The 19,321-nt window shown below is 39.3% G+C and overlaps 1 long non-coding RNA gene across 1 annotated transcript in view; it reads left to right on the top strand.

The window, feature by feature from the left end:
• The window catches only part of LOC141996050 (uncharacterized), a 367,928-nt gene that overhangs the window by 196,898 nt on the left and 151,709 nt on the right, over window positions 1–19,321 (top strand). The window contains exon 3 of the long non-coding RNA XR_012641471.1: window positions 17,745–17,829. This is a non-coding gene — a long non-coding RNA (uncharacterized LOC141996050). The remainder of the gene's footprint in view (window positions 1–17,744; window positions 17,830–19,321) is intronic.

Genomic DNA, 19,321 nt, shown 5'->3' with positions numbered 1-19,321 from the left:
TGTTGAAATCAGACTAACTTTCCAATTTGTCAAGGTTGTTTTGAATTCTAATGCTATCCACCAAAGTGCTTGCAACCCCTCCTAACTTGGTGTAACGTACAGATTGTATAAGCATGCTCTTCATTCCACTATCCAAGTCATTAATGAAAATATTGAATAGTACTGGAGCCAGTATGTCCTCCCACTTTGACAGCAAACCATTGATAACTACTCTTTGAGTAAAGTTTTTCAACCGGTTGTGGATCCACTTTATAGTAATTTCATCTAGACCACATTTCCCTAGTATTTTTGTGAGAATGTCATGTTAGACTGTGTCAAAAGCCTATATTATGCTGCACTGTATTGTACCTTAAACCCAATGAAATGTTAAAATCACCAGTTAGTGGTTTTGTCCATGTTGAATGAAATAAGAATTAAAATCAACTTTCTCCTAAAACTTCAACTGAATCAAATATTTATTTCAGTTATTGTGGCACATGTTTGTATGTCATTCTTTTGTCTAGCATTGAAAGAACTGCAGATATGCTAAAATCCTTCAGAAAAAGGGTATGCTTATGGACGTGACTAAATCAACAGTTTATTGGAAATCTTGCAGAATATAAAGATTTTAGTACAATTTATAGAGCAAAGAAGTCTGGGTAAACTTCTGAAATTATAAATTTGTATCTGAACTTCTAGCTGTTTATCATCATTAGTTGCCATGCAGGTTTTCTTTCTCTTATGATGGAATGTGCATGCATAGTGTAGGAAGACTTGTGATTGACAGTCTAGATACTTAAATTACAATTTATAATTTACTATTTGCATTGTGGAAATTCCTAGAGACTCCAATCAGAGATCAGAGCCCTGTTGTAATAGACACTGTAAAAACACACACATAGTAAAATGACATTTCCCAGTCCAAAAAGCTTAAAGTCTATATAGAAGACAACTGGTGGATACAACGAACCAACAATGAGGGGAACACAAAGTAACAGTGAGACAATTTATGAGAGGACTAACAAGCCGGGGTCACAGCATTCCAGTTGCCTAACCACAGTCAAGTGTTCTGTAGGCATCACAGTATCACAGCATTTTAAGGAGAGATTTGAAAGAAGAGACTTCATTAAATATTAATCTGCCTTTCAGCATTTCTCTATCAAGTGCCAGGTTAATGATAACTTTGACTACCAGTTGAGGTCTGGAACATGCAATTACTTAACGTGAACAACTTTCCACTTGTGACTAGCTCCACTGTCTTCAGAGGGACTACTCACATGAGTAAAATTATTCACATTGTCAGGATCAGGCCCACAGTGATCAATTAGATTACTCATGTGAGTAAAATATCTCAAGTGGATTTGTAGGATCAGTCATTTCATTTCTTCACACATTCATATGGAAAGGAAAACAGCAGCAGCAGCAAAGGTAGTAGTTTGACAATAAAGGTCTGGAGACAGCTTTCAAAACAGCCAGGAAAAAGAGGTAGAGCAGGGGGAGATGCTGAGCAGAAAATAGCAAGAGAATGTTTATCTGCTTAGCTGCTGACAGGGCCGGCTCTAGGTTTTTTGCCACCCCAAGCAAAAAATTTGCCACCCCAAGCTCCGAGAGCGCAACTGCCCAAGCGCGGGCAAAAAAAAAAGGGTGGTCAGAATTGTGCAGCCCCAAGCACATGCTTGCTTTGCTGGTGCCTAGAGATGGTCCTAGCTGCTGAGTAAGGTATCTTAGCTTTACAGCAGTGGATTGGATTAGGAGCAGTCAAGCACCATCCTTAGCACACTTAGCAGTTCTTTGACTAGGGTCACCTTCTGGGTACTTCCATACCACATACAGGCTAAATCCTTAAACAGTGACTGCTAGTCTTATCACACCATGTTCTGGCCCTGTGGAGTAAAGAAATGAAGATGGGGAGGGGAGTGTGGGGGATGGCAGAGGGGGAGAATGCATGTAACTAGGCTAAGATTTGAAAACAGATCTCCAGAGGTAGATTACTGCACTAGGCTAATATAACTGTCCTGCTGGGGGCCATAACGATTTACACCATACATATTTATGAAGTTGCTCTGAAAGTAACATGGGGTTTCAGGCTAGGACAATTTAAAAATAAACAAACAAAAAACCCTCACCAAAAACAATATGGCCTATTTTAATTTGAATTTTTCCAGCTTTGGACACTTTATTTCACTTTCTAGCTGTTCATTAACACAGCTGGTTGGAAATCTTTAACAGACATTTTTTTCTGTTGGAGAATGCTTAGTCATCTCAATCAAAACATTCCATGGAGACAATTCAATGTGGATTAAGCTCTGCTAAACTGTAAGCAGGTATTCCTTCAGAAACCTGTCTGCTTTCCAGGCAACTCCCCAACCTGGCTCTTTGGCAGCCTGCCTGGAGGGCTGATGGGGGCCAAGAGCCTGGAATCACCAACTCCTAAGCTCCCAGACTCCTTCACACCTTGCCTGAAGGCAGACAGGAAGCTGAGAGCCTGAAAACCCTGACAGCTCTTGCTCCCAAATTGTGAGGCTTCTGGTTTAGCCAGGGGTTCCAAGGGTCCAGTTCTCCTTCAGCACCTGGTGAGTGGGCAAGGAGCTCGGAGCACTGGCTCCCAACCTCCCAGGTTTGCAGATCCTTGGAAGCCTGGGCTTTCAGGGCCTGTGGCTGTGAGGCAACCCATCAGCAGTTTGCCTCAGAGTCATAGAGTCCAGGAATTCTCTTTCATGAAAAATTATACATTTGGGGGTTTCATTCCAAATTGGAATGAAACCAGATTTGAAATCATTGAAATCGTCTGTGAAATGGAATTACCTTTCTACACACAATACTATGTATAAATTCATTTTTATGTATTAATCTGCCCACAATATAGTGAGTTAACATGGGGTCACAGGACTTAATAGTAGGACAACCTATTTCATCATATTGGAACGGATTCTGCTAATACTTAACCATACGCACAAGCTTTTGAGAAGCTGCTCAAAAACTCAGAATTATTGTTTCATGGGAGACTTTGATGTTTTTACATTTGTTTTCATTCTGAAGTGGAAGAAGAACAAATATGTTTGAATTTCAAGGAAAATGGAATTTCCTAACAGTTTTTTTTAAATAAAATAAAAATACACTTCATGCTACAGATATGTCATTAAATAAATGAAATGCAAAAAATAACCAAAATAATAGAAAAATAAACCCATACAACAAATTAAAAATCAAATGAACTTTCAGCACTGCAGTACAGACAGCAACTACTTGAGCTATAGGTTTAACTACACTAGCTGACAGCAAGGGATGTCTGTTGCCCCAGAGTGGAGATGGAACACTGGGTCCTGGGGTTGGTTGTTGGGACAGGAGCTGCCCAGCCTGGAGCACTCTTTCCCCTCTCTATTTGGGAGTTTCTGGAGCTCCTGCTCTATGTAGTACACCCGGACCATGTGTTGGGCTCAGGAAGAAGGAACCCAACCCATCTTGTCCCCCAATTTCCCAGCTACATCTGTTCTAGTACTTCCAAGTCATTCCCAGTAGAGTGATGGCCAGTAGAGGGAAGCCTGCTGCGTTGGCAGTCTGGTTTGAGAATGTTTGTGTATTTAATTATTGTTATTATGGTAAGCTGCCAGTTGTGTTCCTCAGGAAATAAGGGAGGGAAGGAACCTGGCAATTTCATGGGACAATGAAAAGGCACTTTCCTAGCCTGAAGGCATTCCACTTGTCAAATTTTAAAGGAAACAATGGAGGTGTGAGAGCTTCTCAAAGAAAAGTTTACAAGAATCCTTTAAAATGGAATGTGTTGGGCAACCTAAATATAGGATGTCCACTAGTTCCTTGTAATCTCATATATATATATATATATATATATATAGATGATATATATATAATCAATCAATCTCTCTCTCTCTCTCTCTCTCTATATATATATATATATAGTGAAAGGGTCAGGCCAGATGGCTACAAGAGAGTGCTAGAAGGCAGATATATTAGCCCCAGGTTAAGTTGGTCCCTTTTCCCCGGGTAAGGCAACAGGGAAGGTTCCAGAACAATCAGGAACTTTCTGGAAACAATTAAAGCAGACAGGCTGATTAGAACACCAGTGGGCAATCAAGAAGCTACCAGAATCAATTAAGACAGGCAGGCTAATCAGGGCACCTGGGTTTTTAAAAAAGGAGCTCACTTCAGTTTGTGGTGTGCGTGCGAGGAGCTGGGAGCAAGAGGCGCAAGAAGCGGAGAGTGAGAAGGCGTACTACTGGAAGATTGAGAAGTACAAGCATTATCAGACATCAGAAGAAAGGTCCTGCGGTGAGAATAAAGAAGGTGTTGGGAGGAGGCCATGGGGAAGTAGCCCAGGGAGTTGTAGCTGTCACGCAGCTGTGACAGGAGCCACTGTAGACAGCTGCAATCCACAGGGCCCTGGGCTGGAATCTGGAGTAGAGGGTGGGCCTGGGTTCCCTCCATCCCCCCAACTCCCTATTTGATACCAGAGGAGTTGATCTGGACTGTGGGTTCCACCAGAGGGAAAGGTCTCTGGCCTGTTCCCCAATCCACTAGGTGGATCACCAGAGACTGCGGGGATTGTTCTTCTTTTTCCCCATGCTGGCCAGTGATGAGGCTAACTGAGAGAATGGCAGATTTGAGCCATGAAAGTGGCCAAACTGAGGGCTGCTGTGAACCTCTGAGGTGAGCAAATCCGCCAATAAGTGCAGGACCCACCAAGGCAGAGGAGGAACTTTGTCACTATATATATATATATATATATATATATATATATAAACAGTCCCATGCATACATAATTACAGTGATGACTCTGGAGTTAAGATACTTCTGATACTAAATAAAATGTATGATCATATGACAGATAACAAGTGTAAATGTCAAGCCTATAAGGTCTAAGAATGTTGGCTTGCCTAATCAGTTTACAATACATCAGTTTGCCATTATCAGAGCTCGATGAATTAATATGTTGTTGTTATTCTCAAAGCGGATTTAATTTATTTGAAATGACAGTTTTATAAGAGTAGTGTAAGACATAAAATCTTGTTTCAGTATTATTAACAAATATAATTACCTGGAACAAAGAATAATTATACAAAAAGAAAATTAAAATCCCACAGGTTTCAGAAGTATATTTTCTTGAGTGCCATTGATTGTTTAAAAGAAAGAAACCAGTACAGTGTGTACATTAGAGTACGTGCCTAGAATGCTGACCACAAAGGCTACGAGCCGTATGCTCTAAGCTCTGTTCAGCAGAAATTAGGCTCTGCAGATGCCAAACCACAAAAGCTCCACAGGATGCAGTAGCTCAGTGCTAGTAGAGTCTTAATTCTGAATCAGTAGCATTTAGAATCAAACACACGCAAACACACACATACACCAACCAACAAATCCTTCAGAGCACTGAAAATTAGTATCCATTTTCCACGTGTCTGCCACCAGCAGAGAGCATCTCCCGTTGATGCAGCGCAGTGAAGACACTGCAATGACCTAAGCTACGTCAACTCCAGCTACATTATTCACGTAGCTGGAGTAGCATAACTTAGGTCAAATTACCCTGATAGTGAAGAAACTAGTAGCCACAGACACACATAAGTAGTACAGCTCTGGTAGTAGAGTGCTTCTGCATGTAGAGAGTATATGTAATGAATAAATTGTCAGTAAATTGAACAAATCATGTCCAATCAATGCTAATGTCCACAAATATTCTTAAAAAATACAATAATGGCCTTACATATTTTTCAGATACTGCCAATGAAACCCAGTTGGGAATGAGATAAGTAAATATATTGTATTTATGCAATCCCATTCCAATTGCACTGTCCATGTCTGAGAAATATATAAGGCTATACATCTGTATAAGGACATAACCACACTTATTAATAACACAGCAATATACTCATAACATTTTGCTTTTTTTAATTTGTGAAACTAAGTTTCAATTGAGCTTGATGCGCAAGTTGACTTATTTGATGGAACTTCTTCTTACAGCATTAAATATTACAAAGGCATTGCATTTCTGGAATGGCAATATTAAGTTTTCCCATGTGAGCCAAAGAGAGTAGATATATAGATAAGACAATATTATCTGTTTTTCCCCAAATACAGAACAGAAATATTTACTGAACACTTCTGCCTTTGCTGCATTATTATTATAATTTTATAATTTCTATCTAGTTATGGACCTATACCATTGTCAGGATTCCATCAAATGCACAAGTTAAAATTTGCGCTGTTTGTTATTTTGATGAGCCATGTGGTATTCTCACTGTTTCCTGACTGCATGACTTTTGCTTAACTAACCAAAACAGCATGAACTGTGACTTTTATTTGACCTTTGTACTGTATCACCGACAGAACCTAGCTCTTAAGCCACCTTAATAGGGTCAGAGAGGATCATGCTTTTATAAGGGGGTCCTCCTGTGGTATAAGGCAAAACATAGGTGCTCTTATGCTATTGACTGTGCTATAGAGGAAGTGCTCCAGGTAGTGTGGAGATACCACACCTGCTGTACACTCTAGATGTCGGCTTTGGTTGCTGGTGTCACACTTCCTGCTGGGGCAGAAACAAAGCAGCCCAGGAAAGGGCCGTCTCAGGCTGCAGCCACAGAGGAGTAGAAAGTTGGTTACCTCATTTCTGTACATAGTTCCAGCTCCTAATAAAAGGAGTATCTTGACACTGGTCTCAGCTTGGCAGTCAAATATTTCCAGGAATGGAAGGCACAGCATGTGGGATTACCTAGTGAAAGGTAAGGTTGACATGGTTCCTACAGAGCCTGTACAACTGCAAGTAAACCTCCCACCAGCCCTGAGACTCATGGGAAATGCTGGATGTGCCTGGAAAAGCTTCAAACAGCAATTTGAACTGTATATGGAAACAATCGGGCAAATAAATTGGATGATGGGGAAAAGATTCCTCTGCTCTTAACAGTGGTAGGCACAGAAGTCCTGGAAATATATAACATATTCCATAAAGATGGTGGTAAGGAGAAGAAGAAAGCTCTGCAGAAATAATTAAAATGTTTGAGAATCATCATGTCCCTAGACAAAAATGTTACTTATGAGAGAGAGAGAGAGAGAGAGAGAGAGATATTCAGGAAAAGAACACAGAATGAAGGGGAAACAATAGAGGAGTTTGTCACAGACTAAAACTAAAAAGTCAGTCATGTGATTAGGGAATATTAAAAGACACTCATTAAAGACTAGATTGTCCTGGGATGTAACAATAAAAAGTCTGTGAACAATCACTAAGGGACATAGAACTGACACTAGAAAGGGCAATATGTATATACCAAGCAACAAAACAAACAGAAACACAAATGAATACACCACACCTTAAGTCCTGGCTTGCTGGAGGAAGAGAGTAGTGCTTTATGGCAGGGATCATGGAGGAGGTCAGAAACTGCTGCAAAAAGGTGGATGGTGGTCAGCTTTGCAGCGCTGACTAACCCCCTGGGAATGTGAGGGTGGAAGGCTTTAAGTATTTCACCATACAAGATGTAACCCCAGGCATTGGAAGCCCTTTCTCCATACAGCAGTCAAAACAGCACCCACTGTCTCTCCCCTGGAGTTGCTAATATCCAGTTGGGTTAGGACCTGCTGTGGACTTTGTGCTAGTGGCTCCTTTATAGGGGGGATGGGAAGGAATTCTTCCCTCACCACCATATTGGCTTCAGTAGAATGGTGAGTTTTTTGCCTTCACCACAGATGGTGTCAGGGGGAACCTATTATGAGGAGAAAAGGGAGTAGGCTGTATGGTGCAATGTATTTTGTAAGTGTGGGGTGGATGTCTCGTGCAGGTACTCCAGAAGGAAGGCATCCAGTGACCAAATAAATGGCCTGGTAATGGACTTGAAAAGGAGATGCTGGTTAATGGAATGGGGCAGGGAGTTAGAGGCTCCTGTGATTGGTACGGCAGGGAGCCAAACCCCCTTTTCTGTAGCCCACCTTAACCCTCTTATGAGGGGGGAGGTGTATGGGAGGTGTATGTAGGTCCAAGCCATGGGTTGGCTGGGAGACCTGGATGGAAAATGAAGGGGGCTGATGGAAGCTCCGGGTAGTTATTGAATGAATGTGGAGTTGCCTGCACTGTACGCTTTTATCCACCGAGTAGTCCCAGATATCTAATAAAGTTGGGGCCTGATTAAAATCCATATCAAGTATCTCCTGTCCTCCTCCTGGTATAGCCAGACAATTAAGTGTGTAGAGAAAGGCACAGAGCATATGACTCCGAGTACCACAGCTAAACATGCAAGGGATAAAGTTCACAGAAATTAAATTGGCCAGGGACAGAAACATGAAAAGTAGGAAACAATGCCAGCAATGTGGCAACCAGCATGCATGTAGGAAATCCCCAGCGTTCAGGCAAATATGTAGAAACTTTAATAAACTAGTATGGCAAAATATACAGAGAAAGCAGGAAAGTGCATGTATTAAATAGGTAAAGGGATTCCTCGAGTGAATAAGAAGATCTTGTTCTTAAGCACAATAATGGAGGAGGCTGAAAAGTCAACAGATGGTTAATTAAAATGTGGACAAATGACACTTATGTGACATACAGGATAGACATTGGAGCACAACTAAATGTAATAACAGAAACTGAAATAGAGAGATACAAGGAGCACATAGAGATGGAAGAATCAAAAGTGTCTGTAAAATACTATAATGGAGGAACAATTTCAGTGTTGGGGGAATGCATGCTGACACTTAAATACTACTGGGAAATGATAAAATAAGTTTGTGGTGATACACATAGGCAAGCAACCAGTTTTGGGCCTACAAATATGTGAGGTGCTTTGTTTCATTAAGAGGATGTTTGTCATAGAAAGACAGAAACACAACACAGAGCCAGTTATGAAAATATTAATAGCATATGAAGATGTATTCACAAGAAATGGGTGCCAGAAAGTAGCACAGAAAATACAATTAAGGGAAGATGCTGTGCTGCATGAAAAAAATCCATAAGCTTTAAGAAAGAGTCTAGAAGAAGAGCTGCAAAACCTGACAGTAAATGGTTTCATTTGGAGGTTGGAAGAACCAGCAGATAGGGTTAACTCCTTAGAAATTATAGAAAAAAATAAAAGGAGGAGAGCTATGGTGGGGTATGGACAATAAGATGCTGAACAAAAGCACATAAAGAGAACACTGCCATTTGCCCACAAGAAGGGAAATATTGTCGGAGGTGGCAGGAGCCAAATTCTTCAGCAAAGGAGATGTGTTGACAGGATTTTTCTTGGACACTGAGAGCTCTAACATCTGCACGTTCAGCACAGCATTTGGCAGATACTGCTTCCTAAGACTGCCTTTTGGAATATGCTCCACTCCTGAAGTATTTCACCATACAGTGAGTGAATGCTAGAGGGTCTAGCCGCTGTGAAAAGTATACATTGAGGACATAATGATTTGTGGCAGCACTGTCACGGATGATCAGAAATGACTGTGGAGAGCGCTGGAAAGAGAGCTAATAACCTTAAACCGAATAAGGCTAAATGTCAATTTCAAACAACAGAAATAACATACTTGGGAGAGAGAGAGAGAGACTGATTTCTAAGAGAATCTTGCCTGATGAAACAAAGATTCAAGCAATAGTGAACATCCCCAGATCTAAAGATAAAAAAGGGAATTCAAAGACAGCTAGGCATGTTGAACTATATCAGCAAGTTCATACCTAACTATACAGCTTGCACAACTAGTCTAAGACATCCACAAGGTCATTGAATGAGCATGGAAGCCAGAGCACGAAAGAGAATTCAGTGATTTAAAGCACATCCTTACATCAGCTTCAGTGCTTCAATTTTGTGACCCATTGGAAGACATCAAAATCTTCATAGATGCCTTGAAAGGAAGGCCTGGAGTTGTTTCAGTGTCATGGAACTGATTGGTTGTCAGTCTTGTATGCATCTAGGGCTATTACAGCTGCAATGAAGATCTATGCACAGGTCTGGCATTGGATGTTCAAGGTTTCATGACTTTCAATATGGTTTTAGTTTCAAAGCAGAAATGATCATAAACCACCGACTGCAAAACACAGAAAGAGACTTGGAGAAGTTCTACGTGCATAGTTGATCTAGACACAGTAACTACTTGTGAGAATACAGAAGTATGATATGACCCTGGAGATCCAACCTGGATGCCATTCAGTAATGGCAGACACGCTTTTAAGAGCATATGCTCCATCTGACAACACACAGCCTGGTGATCTGAAATAAGAAGTAAACATACAGCATGACACTTTCATCATGTTCAAATGTATCTCCAGGCATATGGGATGAACTGAACGAAAAATAGCTAAAGGTAAAATGCTGCAAGCAATAATACAAGCTGTAAGTAAAGGAAAGAAAAAAATCAGCACTTCCCACCTATATGTTCTCACTATAAAAATAAGCTTTCAATGATTTCAGGAATGCCTTTGAAAAAGACACAAATCATAGTGCCCACACTGATGAGAAGGAAACTATTGGAATAAATACTCAAAGGGTACCTGCGAATGACCAAATCAAAAAGGAGAGCTAGAGAAGTTTATATTCTGGCCAGAGATGAATTGTGATATGAAGAAATGATGAGCAGTTGTGGACCATGTCCAATGTTCCCTCTAATTTTTGACAGGCTGCGTGTGCAAAAAATTAATTCTGTGCAAATTTTTGTGCTTCTGTGCAAATTTTTGTGCGTGCGGTGTTTTGCCATGTGCGCGGGGTTTAGGATCTGTGTGTGTGTGCACAGCTTAGAGGGAAAAGTGAATTCCTGTCAGTAGTACAGCGATTCCCAGAAGAAAGAACAAATGATACCATTGTGACTCATTGTACCCCATGTAACACCCTGTACCCCCATATTCACTACTGTTATGGTTATAGTAAATTTTGTACAAAGTATGCCTTCTGAGCTATCATTTGAAAAGTCATAATCTGCTAAACATCATTGTCCTGTTGTATATTGAGTTATGAGATTTTGCTATAGGTTTGTTACTGAAACGTAATTCTGGGGAACCACCACAGACTAGTTCCTCAATGTCAACAAAGGACTGACAAAAGGTGTTAGAAAACTATTAGCTGTTGAAGCAACCATCCATCATCAAGGGGGACTGTAAACAAAAGATTTGCATGTCATACCCGAGATAGCTCAATATTTATGTACAGAGACGGTGTGAATAAGAAATGTACAATTCACCTGATCTCATGTACACAGGGGACTGTTTTGTCTACATCCCAGCGGAGGGATAATTCTCAAAGAGAGGAGGCGTGTATAAGACTAGAGAACAACCAACACACATTTACCTCTCCTCCTTCATGTCTACCGAGAGCAGCAAGATTGTGTGAAAGACAAAGAAACGTAATTGAACTGTAGGGAGTGGTCCTAAGTGGAAGGCTTTCCAGTTAGCATGAACTGCTGAAAGTTTCTGGGTGAGAGTCACCTTTTTGCTTTCAAATCTTATTTAGCCTGGGAAAGTTTAGGAGTTAGATTGTGGTTTTGTCTTTTATTTCTTTGGTAACCAATTCAGACTTTTATGTCTTAAACACTTATACTCACTTAAAATCTATCTTTCTATAGCAAATAAACTGTTTTATTCTTTTATTTAAGCCAGTGTGTTTGGTTGAAGTGTTTGGGGAATCTCTACTAAGGTTAACAAAGGCTGAGTCATAATCTTTTTTTTAAAATAAAATGATGAACTATCAATGAGCTTGCTCTGTTCAGTCGTGTGCTGGACAGAGCAAGATGCACATTTCTGGGGTGCAAGTCTGGGACTGAGGGGTGTGCCAGTACCTATTCACGGTTGGCTGGGCATAGCATTCATGTACTCAGCTGGGAGTGACTTTATGGAGAGGTTTGTTGTTCACTGGCAAAGCAGTGTAGAAAAGTATCCCAGTTAAGGGGAGGCAGGAGCTCAGCAGTTTAGGTTGCACCCTGGGGGATGGCATAACCACATAAACAGTTCACAGTTCCATGGGACAAAGTTCAGCCTAAGAAGAGATGATCACCTGGTTATAATAGTCTCCTTTGCCATTTCCCCAGAACTGGTCACACTTGAAGATACCACAGCAGCAACAATTGTCAGGCACATCCTATCTGTATTTACACATAATGGAATTCCAAGAATACCAACAACTGACAGTGGACCACAGTTCAAGAATAGGGAATACCTGGGCTCTGCTACAATATATAACTTTCATCATGAGACATCTAGTCCCAGATATTCTCAGGTACAAGTAGCGATGAACTTGCTCAAAAAAGCAATGGATGCAAGAGAAGATCCACATTTATCAGTACTCTGCTACAATGTGGGAAGTGAGCTGCTGAGCTTCTTTAGAACAGACTTATAAATACTTGCTTACCAGACATGGGACAAAAACAAAGGATGACTAAGGAGTCTGTGATAGTGAGGGAAAGACGAGGAAAGTACAGTCAGATAAAATAGTACTATAAAGGAGAAAGACCTCTTCCTCAGTTAAAAAAACAAAAACTTGGTGAGAATTTGGCAAGATGAGCACTGGCCTGTCAAAGCTACAGTTATAAAAGTGGAGCCACCCCGCTCATACTCAGTGATCAGAAAAAGGCAAACATATTAAGAAGGAATCATAAGCATCTTCTCAAGATACTGGACAACTTGGCTGAGAAACATAAATGAGAAGAGACATACATGTTGAAAACTATTCACAAACTGACCCTGTTATCAACCATGAGGCTGAACAGTCTGTTACAGACAAGGCTTTGCCTAAAAAATGGTTTGCAATACAGGAAGATTGCTGAAATGCCCAAAGAGACTGACTGAGACATGCTATTGTTGTCTTAGAGCTACCTGAAGGGTTGCTAACATTAGTTATTGTGCATGTAATAGTTTGATAGTTTAATATTGTTTTAATTCAGTAAAGAAATTTAGAAAGGGATCTTAAAAGGGGAAGATATACTATAGAGTAAGTCCTCTGCGAAATATAGAGATGCCACACCTCCAATACACTCAAAATCTTTGGTTTCCTGGGACAGATACGCAGAAACAAAGAAGCCCAGGACAGGGCAGTCACAGCCTCAGCTACAGAGTAATAGAAAGTGGATTTCCTCATTTTTGTACATAGTTTCTGTTCATAATAAAGGGTTTATCTTGATATCACTCTCCTCATCAGTAGGAAACTACATTCACCATCCCTGCTGCCAGTGGAAGGGGGAAAGGCAGTGTGGCCTGAGGAAAACAGATATCTGTGCACTACACTTATATTCGACTGCCTGTTCAACACCCTCTCTCCCAGCCTATGACTTTTGCAGTCCAGCATGAGTTAAAGCTGCCTGCAAGATGCTCTGACACAGCACAGGAAGACCAGCCTGCACAGAACTGCAGCAGGCTCAGGGGAGTGGAAGAGGGTGAGCTGCAAGCCATCTTTGTGGACTCACCTTAGACCTGCTTTCTATTCAGTTTAGCTAAGTCCCAGGGGTTCAACATTTATAATGTTGTGTAGACTGTTGAGGCACTTAAGATTACATACAATTTCTGCTGCAATGAATCATTTATGAAAAAGCAGGATATGGGTAGCCCCTCAGCTGTTTGTTTATAAGAACATACTTTCAGTGATCCAAGACTGTCTGGGATTGGGCTCAGTATTGTCTCATCAGCGTGCATCATTAATATGGTCCTAGCAGGAAGAAAATAAGGAAATAGTGAAACACACACCCAAAAAAAGGAGATAAAAAAGTGAAGAAAGAAGAATACCAGTTTGTTCCCTCAGTAGGCCAAGGAAAAAAAATGTATGTTGGCTCTCTGATGTTATGTGAGAGACGATGAGCAATTCCCAATTGGTGTTTGCCTTCATTTTATATCACTACTTTTTTCCTTTGGCACTTCTGAGCTACTTACTCTCCAGTTGTGAAATTCCTGCACTAACAGAGGGTGAAACCCTAACCCCTTTGAAATCAATGGAAGTTTTGCCACTGACTTCAGTGGACTCAGGATTTCACCCAGAATCTTTAGAATGAGAATCACTTACCCATAATTCTGCTTCCATGAAAATAATATCTTGCAGGATATCCAGCCACCTCCTCTTTAATGTGTGAAGAAGTTATATTTTCACTGGTGCTTTATCTTCATAGGAAAGCTATTGCTTTTGCCTTTGGTGCATGATTTTTCAGCCTTAATGGTTTTGGTGATGGGTGCCTATTATTTTTCACTCACTCAGGAACTGCCTGGAATATTCAAGATGTCCAGAAAGGTGCATGTCCACTGGGTAGGGTCGTTCCAGGGCCATTTCCACAAACTTTTTGGGACCAACAATCCCCTAACGCTGACCTTGACTCTCAAGGCTGATCTGGGTCCCATCTAAAAGTTCGTGATGAGTAACATTTCACCATAATTATTTCTCTCTTTCTTGAATAAAGAAGATCAGGGTGTTGTTTTAACTGTTTATAGAGTAAAAAATGCTTAATAAAATAGGTTTGTTTAAATATTAATATTAATGTACAGAATAATCAATTTGAGAAAAGCTCAAGATGCAAATTCCAGATCAGGAATTCCATCCTGGTTTCTAACACCTCAAAATTTGGGGTAGTTTTGATCTGGATTTTTGCTTTGGCTCATTACAAGAATTCATAGATTTTAAGCATCTTCAGAATTTGGATTTGGGGATTATGGTTCCATCTTTATTTTGTTTTCGTGTCTTTCAAATAAAGGCTATCTCAAAAAGCTATAAGGAGTTAGTCCCTGATCCTGCAAACACTTAAGTACGTTTGACACTTTGCATGTGAAAAGTACTATGGATGTCACTGAGGACTATTCATGTGCCTAAATGTTTGCAGCATTGGGGTGTTAAATGATATTGATGCACTGTTGAGAGCAGAGACACCGAGAAATGAAAGGCATAGTATAAATCTGAATAAAGGAGGTTTATTCAGTGCAATTATGTACACCATCTGGATGAATTTCAGATTAATTTTTATACACACATTTTCTTAATTCATTGTACTGTATCGTACAAGGTTTGATAATAAATGTTACTTCTGTTTAGTTTTTCTTCCTCTATAATCCTTTGTCTCTGCTTCCAACATTTATAAATGCATTTTTTGCCCTCGAAGAATCACTTACTGTCAATAGCAATTTTTAAGGGAACAAGCCATTTTACAAAGGTCAGAGAGTATTGTAAAGATCATAATTGCTGAAAGGCTTCATTAACCTTTACAAAATAGTGGTTGCTGGATTGTACAACGTAGGATTAAATGACTATTAACATCCAGCACAATTAATTAAAGTAACAACCATAAGGTAATACAAGTGACATATAAGCCACAAAGTACTGTCTCCTAGCAGTCAGAAATGTTTCTGAAATTTTCCAAAAAATAGTTTCGGTGCCGTATAATCTAGAAGAAAATAATTTCAGTCAGTGCTTAATTTGTAATGAAAAAGGTACCAGGGCTCAAGCAATTAGGTGCCAGGGCTCAAGCAATTTTTTTCTTTCATAACTGATGCGGCGAGCCCAGAGGTGCCAGGGCTATGAACTGCCAAACCTATAGGTACCGGGGCTCAGTCCTGGCAAGCCCCTGGCACAAATTAAGCACTGATTTCAGTCCCCCAGATGTTCCTTAGTTTTTGGCAGAACTTTGCAGAGAGATGGCACAGAACATCTAGTAGCAGTAGCTTCCTCTTCTTTTCATTCTGTAAATTCATAGAGTCTCATAAATAATAACCCTTTTGAAGTTGCTAGATACACCCCTTTTGTTTGAGGAAAGACCAGTTGAAAGATTTCTGTATTTCACTGAAAATCTCTTTAGACAGGCACTAAGCTGCTCGTTAGTCTAGTAAACAGGCACACAGCAACAAGATTAAAGCCCTGTTAAGCTACCTCTCCAAACAATCTATTCAACCTCAAAGAAATAAAGCTTACTATGTATTGCTGACTTAAACAGGAAGGCGTATTCAATATCAGTGCTGTTACTTTTGGTGATCTGGGATACCGCCACTGTAACACACCACTGGGAACCTGTACTCAGAAAATGAATTCCAAACTTCAAGTAGCATCCAGAACTCTAACTAAATAATTCTGTGAACCAGAAAAAAAATCACAACATTATTTATTTACTAATGAGGGTCCAGATTCATTATACTATCACAAACTATCAAAATAATTGTGTGTGTGTGTACAAATATACATAAAACAAAAAACTATGATGAAAGAACATCATAAAGGTTGCAAAGGGATAGGGTGTGTATTGCACACTTTGTGTCACATTACATTCGTTATAACATATTAAGAGACTGACCAGTTCTACAAAGAATGTTTTAGCAAAGCTGCTTTTTTGTTTGGATCATGCATATATTTCCATTTGAGGCTATATTGAAAGACGGGTGGAGAAATCATTGCAACTCATATATAAAAAGTAACTGGAATTCTCACTTATTATGGATCATTTGAAAACAATGTGAACTACTACTGGTACCAGAAGATGATGTAGCAATCATTACTCATACACGTGATGAGAAGGTTAAAAATTTCTTACCTGATGGAAAATAATTCCAAAGAAAAGAAGAAAAGTTCAGGTTCACTGTATTATACAAAGTAATAAACAATGCAGAAGGATGCATAATCTTATTAATACTAATTTTGTCCACTCTTCCCTTAACAGCTTGCCCTCATTTTTGGTCTGTTTTAGATGTAAACATGACAAATGATAAAAAATTAGGTTGTGATCTTCCTATTAGAGCTAGGCAGGCAGAACTTATGCATGGGTATTGACTACAGCAAGACTACATGTGAAAGTAAGGGTCTGCTTGCATGGATCCATTTATGGAGGCTGAAAGCTATTCAGGACAAGGGCCATGTCTCATTTTTTCCATGAAGCACCATGCCAATTTAAGAAGCTGTGTAAATAACATTCATTACTGTAGAGAGATTTCTAATGTTTCTAATGTGTAAAACATAGGCTTTATATTACCATCCTGAATCTGTGGTCCTTTCACCATGGTATCAAGGTCCATATTACCAATATATTCAATGATTAAAAAAAATATTTTAACATCACTTATTAGATCTGTCTGGAGGACAACAATTTCCTTTTTTGGTGACTTTTGAGGTTTCAAAATTTGTTTTCATTCCAATGTACAATAAAAACAAATCCTTTGAAATGATTTTTGCAAAATGGAATTGTGCTAAATCATCTGATTTTGGATCAAAAGCCAGAGCTTTTCAATTTGGGTCTTTTCTCTCTTTCTCTGGCGTCAAGTGACCAGAAAGTCCTTGACCAAACAAATATTCCCGAGGAAAACTTCATCAAAACTGATACATCTCAGCAAAACATTTCAGCCTCAACAAAATAACACGTTATAAAATGAAATTTCATCAGTAATGTTCCAGCCAGCTCTGTTACTTATACAGCACCATAAACTGCATAGTACATTACAGGAAAACTAAGATATCCTCTGTCTGAGGCCCTGATCATCCAAACACTTTCACGCTTGAGTAACTATATATGCCTGTGAGGTCTCATGTTGAGTTAAATGGATAATTCCCAGGCATAAACTTATTCACATCCCAATATGTATACAGGATCATAAATTTAAACAAAATCTTAATGAACAATTTTAAAATAGGCCAAAAACCAGACAAGTACTGTAAAAGAGAATCTAAGGCTAACAAAGGTTCTTCAGTTGCTTGTGTTTATTTAGTATGTTTCTTGATGGCTCTGGTATATTTTGTTTTATCAATTTTATTTGGTCTTTTGAAGAGAAAAATTCATTGGTAGTTACAATAATTATTTTCACCCATCTCCTCTCCTTCTCTTCCCTCGCCTCTTTGTTTCTTTCATTCCTTTCCTTACAGAACCAAAGTGAAAGTGGCATAAGAGCTGGTATGTGAAGACGATACATGAGGTTGTCAAATGGAGGAACACAGGGCTGGAGTGATGGTGAGTAGCGAGAGAACTGACAAGAGGGAAGGGAGTCGTAAGAGGAGGCAGGAGGACAGGAAAATTAATTTGGCAACAGGGTATTAGTGAACTGAATGAAATGGCAGTATAGATGGATTGTTTACTAGCAATAGCAGTGGAATACATTAATACAATATAAAAGAAAATGCAACATGTTATCTACATGCTCATAACACAAAAACTAAAATCACCAAATTCTAAAAAAGGAAGAGCATCACTAGAAGCCATGAACCAATAATTCCATAGCATAATGGATGACAAAATGTCAGTCATCCTTGTTCTGCAATAAACTTTCCCAAGATCTATGAAAGACTAGCATTTTCCTGTCACTTCTAGTCCTTGACACCAGAGCCAAAAAGACTCATCTAGAATATATTGTAAAGCCACAAAGAAGAAAAGATGACTTGTGCTGTCTGACATGTCCAGTACCGGGTTTTTCTTTAAATTGCAATGACAAATATGGTGCACACATATCTAGTGGCATACTTGGGAATATCTATCAGTGACTAGTAATAAAATACAAACATTGATAGTGCAGACCAAACAAAACATATGCCAATTTTTGGATTAAGTATATGAATTATGTGATAAAATTGGTAGTTATGTCCTGCATATAGAACTCGATGCTGGCAAGAACTTTACATCACATTTTCAGGATCTGAATAAATAGAAAATCTGCAGGAAAAAAACCCACACAGATTTATATTCTCCTTTTAGAGAACAATGATAATATGCTATTTTTGGAATTTGAGAGACATATTTCTGCTGAATTTTCCCCTCATTTCAACATTAAAAAAACCCTACTGAAATGCTAATTAATGTGGCACTGTGTCATTTCTGAGGAGTGAGGAACCAGAAAATAATATTTTACAATGTTTTAAACATCAGCTGAAACTCTTTCCTGACAATTTAGCAGGGATAGGACAGTCAGTACTTACAACCAATTTACAACTACAGGTATTTCCAGTGTACCCAAACATTCAGTTGTATGAGGCTCAGCTACCTAGTCCAGGTAAAAATTTAATAGATTTCATGTGGTGACAATAGATAGCACAGCTGGTCTAGGAATTAGGGTCTGGGGAAACTACCAATTAGTTCAGGTGGCAAAATAAAGATCACCTTTGTCTTCAATACAATACAGTTTTGAATCTCGTATAGCCTACAAAATGCAATACATATATATGTAGAGAGAGAGCCTTTCAGATATTTTGTTCAAAGCTCCCAGTTCAGCAAAGCAGCTAAGCATGTGCTGAAAGTCTCACACATTTAAGTGCTCTGCTGAATCAAAGGTAAAGCTCTTTTCTCTCTGTCTCCTTTGCTCTTTTTCTGGTAACCTTTTGTACTCTCCTATATTCCATCCCAGGTTGTTTTTTGAAGTAATGGCATTTTTATAAAAAATGGTTTTAAATGTTTCAAACAACTTCATTCCTTTTTTTCTCCAAAAGGTCTTAAAGTCAGTTTTTCAACTCAA

This window comes from Natator depressus, chromosome 11, assembly GCF_965152275.1.
Source record: "Natator depressus isolate rNatDep1 chromosome 11, rNatDep2.hap1, whole genome shotgun sequence".
Taxonomy (NCBI): domain Eukaryota; kingdom Metazoa; phylum Chordata; order Testudines; family Cheloniidae; genus Natator; species Natator depressus.
This window is presented reverse-complemented; position numbering and strand designations above follow the sequence as displayed.